General features: G+C 30.3%; 1 long non-coding RNA gene across 1 annotated transcript; it reads right to left on the reverse strand.

Annotated features, from left to right (window-relative positions):
* Positions 1–962: 962 nt before the first annotated feature.
* On the reverse strand, positions 963–4,019 carry LOC145795465 (uncharacterized). Its single transcript, XR_014336456.1, has 2 exons — positions 3,900–4,019; positions 963–1,642 (listed from the first exon to the last, which is right to left on the reverse strand). It is a non-coding gene; the product is annotated as an uncharacterized LOC145795465 (long non-coding RNA).
* Between the last annotated feature and the right edge of the window lie 7,852 nt (positions 4,020–11,871).

Genomic DNA, 11,871 nt, shown 5'->3' on the forward strand with positions numbered 1-11,871 from the left:
ATGAATAGTAATTCACTTATTGTAGCGAAATACTGTAGTAAACATAAATTTTGACGAACTAGAAACGAATTTGATGCAATTCTACTTTCTTATTTTCAAAAACACTTTTAAGAAAATCTTACTTTCTGATTTTTCGTGTTTTTTTTTGTTTTTACTGAATTTTTTTGATATTTTGAGCAATTTTTAAAATTTTTAGACATACCTAACATAAATGTACCTAAAAAGTAAAAAAAAATTTGAAAAAAACCTTTTAAAAATTCACTAAATTCCAAAAATACAAAAAAAAATACAAGGATTCAGAATATTTTTTTGTATTTTTATGTATTTATTAATTTTTAAAAATATTTTTTCACAAATTTTTTACTTTTTAGATACATCTAAGTAAGGTGCATCTAAAAAAGTAAAAAAAAAATGTTTAAAATTTAAAAAATATTCACTAAAAATAAAAAAATATGAAAATTAAAAAACTTAATTTTTAAAAAATTTAATTGAAAAAACTCAAACTAAACACAATAAATTTTTTTTTTAAGTTTTTTAATTAAAAAATAATTTTGAAAAGGTTGATCAAGATGCCCTAAACAAACTGATTGTCTTGCCACATTCCTAGAAAGAATTTAGCTTTCTGCAGGAGAAGTTATTCTATGCTTATGTGGCAGTCCAATAGTATCTTAAATTAAATGCCATTGGTCTATACAATTAGACCTAATTTTAGGTTGGTATTCGAAAGGCGAGCGGATCCTCTAGAGTTAATTCTCTAGAGTGATCTCCTAAAGTGGTTGATCGAACGGCTCAGAATCAAACTCACCAAAACGACGTCGTTTTGGTGAGTATTTTGAAAAAAAAAAAAAAAAATTCAGATTTTTTGAAGTTTTTTCTGTAGATCAACAATGGCTTCCATTTATCATCATCATCACAACCCAACAACCCAAATCAGATTAACTCAAGTCCCAAATCGCAAGACAAAATTAAATCAAAGCTAAATAAATCATCATCAACATGTAAAAGAAGTAGTTAGCAATTCAGAGTAGTGGAATTTATGACAACACATCTAAAACTTGTTGATAAATTACTAACCTCAGAGCATTGGAAGTCACTAGCACCAACTAACTTGACCGAATCGACCAAACCACGCATCGTGTGCTGCGAATCCGCACCAAACTGCACATACTGATTAAGAAACTCATCATCCACAAGCTTCTTTCCATGACTCGATCGATCCACAACCTCAACATCAAAAGCTCCCGATTCGAACACCGGCAACTCCTCATCCTCTCCCCTCCCCATCACCGCCTCCAACCTCTCTTCCCCAATCGACATCCTAATCTTGTCCGAATGCATCCGAACCCTCCCGGCTTCACAAATCGAGCTCCGCAACGTCTCACTGTAGAAGCACCGAAACCAGCCTCCAGTCCGGTGATGGGAGAGCGAGGATTTGAGGAGATCGATCCGGCGAGTGAAGCCGTTGCCGAAGTAGGATTCGCAGGATCTGAAGGGGACGTTGGGGTTGAGAGACCATGGGAGGTACGACGGAAGGATTGGCCATGGTTTTGAGAGGGAGAAGTTGTGGGGGTTATCCGTGAGAGTGTGGCCGTTCCCGGTGAGAGATTGGTGGAGCTCGAAACTTTCGCATTCCATTGTTGATCTGCAAAAAAAAGCTTCAAAAAATCTGGATTTTTTTTTTTTTTTTTTCAAAATACTCACCAAAACGACGTCGTTTTGGTGAGTTTGATTCTGAGCCGTTCGATCAACCACTTTAGGAGATCACTCTAGAGAATTAACTCTAGAGGATCCGCTCGCATTTGAAAGGGGGCGGCTTCTTTCCTATCTGTCTACAGGTTGGAGAGTGATGTTGGGGCCAGGACAATAATTTAAACGGTTTAATGCGTCGGATTGTTAGGTATATTATTTTTATAAAAAATTATGTTGATGAGATATCGATAATCATTTGATTAGATTATATTTATATTAATAATTTATTTTAAAAATTATACTTTTTTCTTTGATACAAATAAATTAATCAAATAGCTATTGATATCTAATTAACGTTATTTTTTATCTAATTAATTTACTCAATAAACTCTATATATTAATGACTTAGATCATTAAGATAGGTTTAGAGTAAAGCCCACCATGGGCTTACTATACCCTCCGGTTTGCAACCAGACTGAAGAGGAACCTCTCCCAAATTGAAAAATTAAAATATAAGAGCAGTTGTCCTCACTGCCTCAAATTGAAACCTCGCTTGAGAACTTAATTTTAAGGTTTAAAAAGAAAATAAAGAGTTATTAAAAAAAAATGAATTCTTAATATTTTTAGAGATAATTAATAATTTATATATTACTAAATTACTTTATACGGTAAGTGAGATTCACATTATTACATGATATTTAATAATGTAAATTATTAATTGTTTATATATTTTTTCTTACAGAAATGTTTCAGACCTCTAAATCAAGAGCTTTAATAGCTTTAATGTGGTTGTAGGTCTCACATAATGGCATGTTTTGGCTTTCTATTTTTTGTTTTTAATTTTTCAACTCATTAAAACTGATTTAATACTCCAAATTTAGAACTATCAATTACTGTTATTTTTCTTATTAATAATTGGACTTATATGAAGGAGTCGATGTCATGGGGTCAATAAGGACATGGAAAAAAAATACTTCCCTATCTATAGACCCAAATGAAGAGTCTAGATCCTCTCCAACCAACATCCCCAGCCATCCCTCCTGTTAAGGGTCAGGATTTGACCACGTCACTTTGGTCAGAGTCTAGGCTCAGATTCGGACTCCTAACCGACGAGTCCGGATCCTCGGCCGCCCTTTCCGGCGGCCGAGCCAGCAGCCCCCCAAAACGACGTCGTTTTGGGGGTTATTTTGATTTTTTTTTTTTTTTTTCTCTTCTTCTTCCTCGTTGCAAAGCCGAACCAGAGGGAGGGGAGGGAGAGAGAGAGGGGGAGGGGAGGGGAAGGAGAGAGAGAGGAAGGGAGAAGAAGAGGGAGCACCGGACTGGAGGGGGCCATAATCACCGGGGGAGGAGGAGGAGGAGGAGGAGGCGGAGGCGGAGGCGACGGCAGATCGGGCGACGATCGGACGGCTGGCGAGCTCCACGACCTGCGACGGCGAGCTCCACGACCTGCGACGGCGAATCCGGACCTGCGACGGCGAGCTCCCCTCCCCTCCCCTCCCCTCTGCTCTGTGCTCTCCCCTCCCCTCCCCTCCCCTCTGTGCTCTGGTTCTGCGACAAAAAAAAAAAAAAAACGAAAAAGCCCCCAAAGCGACGTCGTTTTGGGGGCTGCTGGGAACGGCTGCCCAAAAGGGCGGCCGAGGATCCAAATTCCTAACCGACACCCGGCTCTCTCTCTTCCTCTCTTTCTCTCTTTGTTCTGGAAAGAGAGTCAAAATTCACCTGTTATTTTGCTCTTTTCTCTGTTGGGTTTGAACTTTTTCTCTGTAAATATTGATGGTTTTGGCCAATTCTTGTTTTTCCATCATTTTCTCATCTGGGTCTCTCAATTTCTCTTGGTTTCTTGGCTTTTCTTTGACTTGGGTTTCAAGTAGATGCCAAAGGACAAAGAATTGGTTGAACAGGGTTGACAGTGGCTGTTTGTTTGAAGAGAAAATACCCAAGAGTTCAGGTATCACGCTTGAAATTTTCATGGAAATATGATGTTATAGCTTTCTGTTTGTTACTATCATCTACAATTAATCTTTCTCAAGTTCAAATCCAACACTCAAAATTTTACTATAGCATGCCGCTATCTCTCTCTTTCTCTCTCTTCATTTTGTTGAGTTCTTGAAAAACGAACAGAAATTAGTGTAAAAGTATACTTGAACATTCCTAATTGCTCCTGTTTGAATTTTTCAACAAGATAATGAGAGAGAGAGAGAGGGACAGACCGTCGATGTTCACTGTTGACTTCGATTCGCCGCCGATCATCGTTCACCAGAGCTTCAAAGAGGGAGGGAAAAAGTGAATGGAAGGGAAGTTGAATGGGAGGGAAGCTCTGATGCTGTGTTGAATGAAAAAAAAATCAAAATTTTATTTTATTTTACTTATTACCGAGCATCTAATCTGAGCCGTAGACTCCAGCCAAAGTGACGTGGCAAAATCCTGGCTCCTTGACAAGAGGAATGGCTGGAGAGATTGACCGGAGAGAATACGGACTCCTCAAATGAAACTGCAAGAATATTTCTAATAACAAAAAAAAAAAAAAAAAAAAAATTAAAAAAGCAACTGCTTGTGGACGGCATTAATATGCCAAACGAAGACTTTTAAAAACTTTGCCTCCAACTCAAGTAAGATGCAAAGAAATAGCTCTCATTCGAACATGAAGAATCAATGAATGCCACACATATTTTCTATATTTTATTTCATGACTGCATCTCATATTCCCAACTATAATTTAAATCATTTATTTTATATATTTATCAATAAAAATAAATTTTATAAAAAATTAATTTCATTAAATATTATTAACGTAAAGAAAAGTGAATAGTCATGATGAATTTAAATTTATACCGTTCATTTTGTAAAATAAAATTCATACAGTATCTCAATTATTTGATAATAATTGGTTAAAATAATGAAATCTAGCATGTCTTTGTTAGTCATTGGAGATGTGCTCTCATCATAGAGGATATTAGATGTTTGGCAAACCAATATAAATTTTCCTTTCTATAGACTGGACTCCTTGTGAGGCTAACAGTGCTGCCCATTGGCCAGCTAGAGCTTTCCTTAATGGTGTTCTACTCTCTAATTGGGTTTGTAATCCTTTATGTAAGGCTTTAGTTTTGGCTATTTTAGTAATTTTTTAATTTTTTATGAAAGTACGTGTAAAAAAGTAAAAAAAAATGATCTAATAATTTATAATAACTTTTTAATTTTTTAACTAAAATGATTACTCTCCAAACGAGGCCATCTAATGTCAGGCGTTCAAAAATAAAAATACGTTATGCCTTTGTTAGCTTTTTAGTAAAGTTACGAAATAAACAATTTATTTATTTAGGCCAAGTTTGGCATCCTTCAAAAAATTTAAAAAGTCACTATCCTATTTAAGTCACATCATCTTATTTAAGTCACATCACCTCTCTAACACATCACTTCAAACCCAACCTAAATCCAATCCATATTTCATAAAAAGTTAAAAAGTATACTTATTTAGTCTTTTCAAACTTGGCCTTATTTGTTACGAGATGTTACCGTACTTCCATTTTTTTATAACAAGTTAAAAAGTTAAGTAATTTCCAAATGACCAATGACAAGTCCAAAAAGTTGGGCATAGTTTGGACTAATAACGCCGTGCATTATATATTTTAAGGGCCTATTTGTTTTTCATGGTATGGGTTGGTATTGGACTAACAATATGAGGAGTCATTTTTTAATATTATGTTTGTTTTGACATTGTTACATTAGAGTTATAGTCAGAACTGACTATGAACCCCCTCGGATGAACGGATAAATAATCCTCTATGGCACTTGGTATTGAAAACGAAGTAGTTGGGATTATAGGGTCCGTTTTTTATTTTATTTTTTTATATATTGGCATTTTTTTTAAATATTAATATTTAATATTTTTATATTTTTTGTTAAGCAAAAATCATAATTTTATTTATTTTATTATTTTATATTTCTTTTATATAAAAATAATTTAATAATTCTCACACTAACAACTATCATCAAAGCAAACATAATTTTACTTAATCTTCTCACTATCAATCTCCTTCATTCTACCTCTGAAAACAAATGAGACCTGAAAGTAGACATTTTTTATCACTGGTTTGGTTAAATAGGCTTTATCATTTATATTTAGAATAAATTACAAATACATCACTTGAGATTTGTCGAAAGTATAGATTTCTCCATGTGGTTTGAAAAATTACAAATAATCCTTAAAATTTTTTATTAAACATAATTAACTAAAAAAACGAAATTTATGTTTGTTATCCTATACAATAATAAAATTATCTAAATTATTAATTAAAACATATTTCTAACATTATTAAAAACTGTTAATTGAATTGATGATTTATTAATAAAATGGGCAATTTGTTATGAAATTAGAAACCTCAGGGGATGAAATGTAATTTTCAGAATCATAGAAGGCGATTCATATTTTAATCAAACCTCATGGGATATATTTGTAATTTATCCTTATATTTATTGGTTGTTTGGTGTAGTTTATATGAGTAACTTGTAATTTGTAATTTTTTTTTTTTCTCATTTTTGAGTTTGTGTCCGATTAATTATTTAGGCTTCGTTTGGGAACTCTCATTTTTAGTCAAAAAATTACTAAATAATCAAAAAGCCAACAACTCATACCAAAAAATCAAAGATTTTCTTTTCTTTCTACTTTTTGCACATCTTTTCGTAAAAAGTTAAAAAGTCATCCCAAACATACTAATTTTTTTTAGCTCATATTTTAGCCAAATAGTCAAAAAATTACTAAATTAACATGTTCCCAAACGAGGCCTTAGCGTAATTTTTACTTATAACTTATTAGGTAAAAATAATTTAAATAAGTCAAAAATAGCTAGTGGAAAGGTTTTTTTAATTTTTGCTTTCATATAATTAGCTTTCAGTTATAAAAAAATTATATCAAATATGCCTATAATATTGACACTTCATGTTAGGGGTGGGCATTAGTTGGTTGTGGCAACGAAATCTTTAATTCGTCATCCGTCCGTTAAATTGACAGATTGGAGAAAATCAACCCGCATCCGTCCGCCAATTCGGCGGATGTGGATTGAGCGGATTGGCGGATGGATGCGAATTGGTTTGGCGATTTAAAATTTTATAAATTTTCAACATAATTTAACTTGTGCACTTCCTTAAAAAAAAAAAACATTACAGTCAATGATTTAAAAAAGTGTTATAATCACTGCATGTCTCAACCACATATTACAATCACAGTATGCCTCATCGACATAAAGTATTACAATATGTGATTCTTAAAATATAAAAACAATTCAAACCGCTGAAACCATGAACATAGTAGTAGTAGAGATTGTATGTCTCTTTATTGTTACATTTATATCTGTTTTTTAAAACAAAAACTAACCAGCATATATAATCTTTTTTATTTATTATTTTTAAAGTTAGATTTAAAAATCAAAAAATATAGATAAATAATACATTTATTTTTTTCAATTAAAAAAATAAATTCAAGTTGAAATTTTTTTTTCAACAGAATATTTAAATTCCTTTTCAATTGAAAACACAAACAGAATATCTAAACAAATTGAAAACACAAAGTCTTACAAATTATTAAGGGTGCTCGCGATTTGGTGGTTCGATTACGGTCAAAGGAACCTCAAATCTACTATCTGTCCAAAACTAGGCGGATTGAAAAAAATCAATCCGCAACCATCCGCTTGTCATTACGTATCCATCCAAAATGCAACAGATCGTCTTGAGCGGATCGATATATTCGCTGTTCACCCCTACTTCACGTAATAAATAAAATATGATAAAAAGAAAAATAATTAAAAGCGTGCCTGACAGATTTTTCTTTTTCTTTAGTACGTAGAAGATATAATTCATTAGACCATCTCCAACGGTGAACCAAAACTGATATCAGATTTAAATTTTGATGAAAAATGTACTTTTCCATGCTCCAACCGTTGCATCAAATGAATATCAAAATGAGAAATCAGCAAAAAAAGTATCAAACTGAGAACAAGTTCTGGATTTTACCAAATCACTGTTACGGACCGTTGAAAGAGATACATCGGTTGCCCGGTCAACCGGTTCCCTTTGAAATAGCTAGGTTCAAACCAGTCAAAAAAGGTTCAAACAGGTAAAAAAAAAAAAAAAAATTTGCCCAAACCGGTCGACCGGTTGGTCAACCGGCCGGTCGACCACCCGGTCGACCACCTCCCCAAATCTGCTTTGATGCTCACCGTTGGAGCGCCTCGTATCAAATTGAAAAAATCGTCATTTTTTTCGACAGATTTGATGAAAAAAGAAGTGTAGCGTTGGAGATGCTCTTAGTTAATGATAAAATTTGTTAATTTTAATAATTGAACTTAAAATTTTTTTCATGATTTTATAAAAAAAATTAGGTCTTACCATTGACTCAGTGATGGTTTTGAATGATCTAAATAATTATATTTTTTGACTTTTTATGAAATATGGGTTGGATATGGGTTATATTTGAAGTGATATGTTAGAGATGTGATGTGACTTAAATAAAATGATGTAATTTAAATAGGATAGTGAATTTTTAACATTTTAATTTTTTTAGATCATGCCAAATATGACCTCACAATTTTCCGAATGAACAATTATGGCTTATTTTGGGAACTTGGCTAAAAGTCACTTTTTTTGGTTAGTAGCAAAAGCCAAAAGTTGGCTTTTTTGGCTTTTTTTTCATTTGGCAAGTTGGTTTTTAGCCAACGGTGAAATTACAATTTTACCCCTCATGGGTCACAATGTGTTACATAGGTTCAGTTGTAAATATTTTAAATAAATGGGGGTAGTTTAGTCATTTTATTATGATTTGACATCATAAACAAATATTAATAAAAAAAGTCAAAAGTCACTTTTTACCAACTTCCCAAATCATTTGTCTAAAAAAGCCAAAAGCTTGGTTAAAAGCCAAAAAATCACTTTTTACCATCTTCCCAAAATAACCCTATCCGTTGAATAATGTGCACTAATTAGTATAATCATGACTCACTTTGCTAATAATCATTATTTGCGCCACTCCACTTTGCTAATAACTTATTAAACAAGGCATATCAGGACCTACTGCTGTGTGTTAGACTACTATTCGGTGTGTTTCATTTTAAGTTTTTGAATTAAATTTTTTATTTTTTGTATCTTTTATTTTTAGTAAATATTTTTAAAATTTTAAGTGATTTTTTTATTTTTTTAGATGTACCTTACTTATATGTATCTAAATAATAAAATATTTATAAAAAAATATTTTAAAATTTTAATAAATACACAAAAGTACAAAAATTATATTGAATTTTTATATATATATTTTTTATATTTTTGGTATTTAGTGAATTTTTTAAAGATTTTTTTCATAAATATTATATTTTTTAAGTATATTTATGTTAGGTGTGTCTAAAAATTAAAAAAAAATTGCTTAAAATATTAAAAAATTCAGTAAAAATTAAAAATAAAATATGAAAAATGAAAAAATAAAATTCCTGAAAAATAAATTTTAAAAACTAAAACTAAACAAAATGATTATTAATAAAGGCTATATGCTGACAGGTGGGCTAGTCACATATAATAATCTAGGGGGGACTACCCTCCAGTTTAAATTTGGACTGTTATCTGTACTTGTCCTATTTTGATCATTCGAAATATTTATTCTATAGAATCTCTAATATATATTATAAATGAAAAAAAAAAAGTCTATACAATAATAATAGTTTGTTTAATTTTACACGATTGTTACTTAAAAAAGAATAATTTATTTTTAAAAATACAATTGCCATTTATTATTTTTTGAGATGAATGTAGTAAGGACTATATTAAGAAGATGGTTAAAAGTCATTTTTAAATTTTTAACTTATTTTGGATTACATCATCTCTTATGATTTTTATACTTTTTTTTTAAAAAAACCAAAAAGAAATTGGATTTGGAGTGTCTGGTGTGCATTCCTGGTGTGCACCCAGTACAACAGGCACTGCTGTATGGCCCTATGAGTTTATTTCGAGATCCGTTTTAATAATCCGAACAGTTTATATTTTAGAATACATCAAGTAGAACATATCTGTAAAAAATTAAGTTAATCAAATATCGTTAATCCTATCATCCACTCACATTTGTATCTTTAAAAATAAATGACATTGTGATTTAAAGTGTTAAAATGAATACAAATGTGAGTGGATGAAAGAGTTAATGATATCCGATTAACTTTAATTTTTTACATGTATGTTCTACTCAATGTACTCTAAAATGTGAACGGTTCGAATTATCAAAAAGAACCCCGAAATAAGCTCGGATTATCAAAAAGAACCCCGAAATAAGCCCATAAGGCTACACAATAGTACATGTTGTGCACCTAGCACAGCAGGCACCCCAACTTCGAAAAAATCAAAAAATTAACTTTTTATCATTTTTCCAAAGTAACTCTAAATCGAACATATTATGATTATCAAATTGATTTAATTTTTATCAAAGATAATATATAAAACGTTTTATAAAATAAACGATTCAAATCATTAAAACAATACACATGATGAGTTTCACGAGTTCCAACAATCGCTTTAGTTAACATTTTGATAAAGAATAATATTATATGCACTAATTAGTGTATGATGATGTGACATAATTTAAGAAATTTTTTATATTTATAATTTATATAATAAATATAATCAATAATAATACCATAACATATATTAATGTATTAATTAATATATTAATTAGTACTTGTAGAACCACCTTTATCAGTGATGGCTACAATTATCAAAAAATTTGATAACTAAAGTCACCGCTGTGAAAAAAAAAAAAAAATCACATTCATAGATGCGTGCATTTGTATCAGTGCAAATATTTTGTTTTAGTAATAATTTTGTTGATAGAAATTTTCAGTGTTTTTATATTTTTCTTTAATTTATTAGTGTTGCCCTCCTTTAGATCTTAGAGCATTTTTACTGACAAATGCTATAAAAGTATTATCATTATTATAACTAGTGTTCACCCATGCTATAGGTGAATTGTGTTTATAATTATTTATATATATATATATATATATATGTGAATTGTGATTTTTATTTTTATTTTTATTTTTGCACACAGAAAAAGAAAAACAAATGTAGCATATTTTCAATCAATTATTTTATGTTTGTTTTTATTCAAAATTTAAAAATAATATATGGGCAAATTTTATAACTAAATTAAGAAAAAATTTATTCCTAATAGACATTTTTTTTCTTCTATATAAAAGCTTAAAAAAAAAAAACTTGAAAAAGGTAGTCAATATAAATATTATACATTAAGTAAAAAATGTGGTTAGCAATTATGCTTATATAAATTTACTATAGTTTTAATTTCAATTTTTTTTAAAAAAAAAAAAAACTATTTTAAAAGCATTTTATTTAGCTAGTACCAAATAGAATTTTCTTGTAAAAAAGGAAAGTTATAAAATTTTGTTATAAATTTTCAAATGTCTATTGTTAAACATTTTATTCTACTTATTTGTTTGCTTGTTTTGGGAGTTTTGATCTTTAATCTTTGCTCCACATTCGTTATATTGTTTTATTTATTTTTCTTCTTCTTGCTTGATTTTCACATGATATTTCTTTCATAGTACATCTCCAAGTGTACTAGTGAAAATATCATACACTTAAAATTTACAAAATTACAATATAAAGGAAAAAAAAAGAAGCAAGTAATTGCTCAAAACTAAAACTACTCTAAGAAAAAATAAAAAATAAAAACAAAAATGAAATTGTTTAAAATAGAAAATGATTTATTTATTTATTTATTAATTTTTAAAAACAAACTTTTAAAGAAAACAAAGAAAACTATATATAAAAAAAAGTATAGAAACAAAACATAAAATATAATAATTATGTGGCAACCTTCACCTCTGATTAATGCTAAACTGTGACTGAGAATGATAAGTAACTGATTTGACTAAAATGTGAATTGATTGCAAGAGTATATTGCTTTACTTGCATTTCTATCTGTTTGTCATTTGATTGATCTGTTCATGTTTTAAGTTTCGAACTGTAAATTGAAAGCCTTATCGGCGGCCGAATCTGAAATTGATTGGTATTTTATGCTAATTAGAATTTATGTGATTTTATGGTAAATTTAATTGAAATGGGATTTGGTATGTTTAAATTACATTAGTTCAAGTCTATTACAATTTTGCCATTGAGTGTCCATTTTCTACAAAACTT

Source organism: Camellia sinensis, chromosome 7 (assembly GCF_055761805.1).
Source record: "Camellia sinensis isolate YWXY chromosome 7, ASM5576180v1, whole genome shotgun sequence".
Taxonomy (NCBI): Eukaryota; Viridiplantae; Streptophyta; class Magnoliopsida; order Ericales; family Theaceae; genus Camellia; species Camellia sinensis.